The following is a 2,500-nucleotide window of genomic DNA, read 5'->3' as shown; positions in this document are numbered from 1 at the left end:
GCCACTTAATGGGGTGCTAAACACACCCGCCTGGTATACTAGCTACGCCATGCTGATGAGGCCCAAAAGGCGGAAACAGCTGTCCATGGCTCCTAATTGATCGGGACACCGCGGCAAAATGAGTGCGCAGGCTTGAGCCACGCGCGAATCGTTTCCACGCGCGAGGGACTGGTACCAATTAAATTTGCAATAGAAACAACAGCGCGGCAAAATGGCGGCAATTTAAATTCTCTGTGTTTGTTTTCATTTTGCGATGATAAGGACAACACTACTTTGATAAGGTTTAAATTTTGAAGAGAGCTTCCTGAAAGACTAATCTTCCATGTGTCTTTTCAAACCAAAAAACTATACTTCAAACCAGGAGAATTTTACCTTGCATTCGAGCGCTAGAGCAAAAGTACGAAGTTCGTAATTTTATTAGTCGCGATGGTCTCTGCGTTGGTAAACCTCTTGGGGGAAAACTGTGCACTGAGAAGGAAAACGCCGGCTAAACATCTTTGCAAGGGCAGAATGATAATTCCTTCTGCGAAGATGGCTTATGTTGCTCCTGTTGAATGAGGAAATCGTCTGTTTGTTTCATTGGAATCATTTGAAAGTGAGAAATAAGCTTAAGTTCTTTTCATGCCCGCATCCCACTCATTCGGCAACTTGGATAAGTCACTTACCTGCCCTCCATTATCATATTTTACAACACTAGTTACTTTTACATGAGCGAGGCAATAAAATAAAGAAAATAAGTCTTAATTTTAAGAGAGGATCGCAAAAAAGTTTTGAAACTAAGTATAAATTTGACTCCAATGCTACTTGATGTTTCCCTTTTAGTTGGAGTTTGGTAGTGGTCCATCGTTGAAAATATTTTTTCAGTATTTTTCCTGCAGCTGGCTGGTAACTGTAATTTTTTTATCCAGCTTTGTCGATCACCTTGTAGAGCCTTGCTGGGATGAGGGTGGGGAGACATGAGAATCATGATAATGAAACCATTCACCTGCATGTGTTTGGAAAATACTGATTTCACTTTTGCATGCATTGCACCAGCAAAAATCCAGCCTAAATTTTGTGTAAAGATACTGAGAGAGGAATGTAATCATACATCCAGCAAGACAAAAGGCATTCTGCTTCATACTCTAACATTTTATTGTGCACAACTGATCCAGTTTCACTACCCAATGATAGACTCACAATGGCTCTATCTGGACCCACAATGACTCCATCTGATTCCTTTTCAACAGCAGCAACCACAACAACTACTATGGTATGTGTTACCACAAAACACAATATACAGTAACTCAAATATCTCTCTAATTTTATTGTTGTAAGTACTGTATATTCATTATTAAGACTATTACAAGTAGGAGCATTCTCAGAAGTTAATATCCAAACCCATGCTCAGCAAGAGAAAGACTAGAATAACATACAGCTGTATTAATGAAAGTAAGACAGTTTACTTGAATTAAAAAACCAAATTATATTTGCTTGTTCAAACATTGACTTAGAAGGTGTGGCAAGTAAATAATTATCGTCCCTTTTCTAGACAATTTTGAAGAGCTGTTTGGAAACCATCTTGTTTTAATCACTGACGTGCTCACATCTGTGATGTTTAATTTGCAGTAATACTGTTGTCATCATGCAGGATCTCATGCAGGAAAAAATGAGAGATAAATAACAACCCTGGCTTTTTTCATCACAAAACCAATAAAATATTCAATGCTGAAATCCTCATCGCAATCTCTGAAAACAATCTGGAATGTTGCTTGCCATGCATGGTTTGACCAGATCAGCACACACACACACCAGGAAGAGTTTTAGACTTAAGCACTGAAATAAGAATAAATGACATGTTTAAGAAACAACAGGAAACTGATCAAAGTAAAGCAATAATATTATTATTTCTTGGTCATTTTCATGCACAGATGTCACTTAAGATACTTGAAAAAAACATGGAAATCTGTGCTATTTGTAAAGATCCCTTTATAAAAAAACTTAACAACTTAACTGACTCCCTTAATAAGAGGTTTTGTCTAACAATGCAGGTAAAAACAGTTGCTCACATCTTGAAAGTAATGACAGTCAAAATGACAGCCAGCCAGATATCAACACTTTTCACAAGATTTCTTCAGGTCAGATGACTGGGACAATGAAATCAACAGAAATCTAGAGATCAATTAAATTTAATCATACCACAACCTAGTGTGTCCTGCAAAGCAACACAGAGCTGGAAAGGAAAGAGCATCACCATCTACCATACAAACCATTGCTGTTGCTGTGGAGAACCAGGTCACAGAAAAATCCATGGCTGTCGTGTCACATGTCAGAGGTTAAAACTTCTGTTGTGTCAAAACCCTTAGCGTTTTTAGAGGAATTGCCCTTAGGCGAAAAACATTAAACGAAAAATGTTGTCAGTTTAAAATTTACAACTTTTAGGTCTTCAACGGTGTGACCGAAACACGAGCAAACATGGTTTGGCAAAGATAACTTCCATGGAAACGACATAAACAAATAA

This window comes from Montipora capricornis, chromosome 14 (genome assembly GCF_036669925.1).
Source record: "Montipora capricornis isolate CH-2021 chromosome 14, ASM3666992v2, whole genome shotgun sequence".
Classification (NCBI taxonomy): Eukaryota; Metazoa; Cnidaria; class Anthozoa; order Scleractinia; family Acroporidae; genus Montipora; species Montipora capricornis.
The sequence above is the reverse complement of the archived record's forward strand: the minus strand, read 5'-3'. Positions refer to the sequence as shown.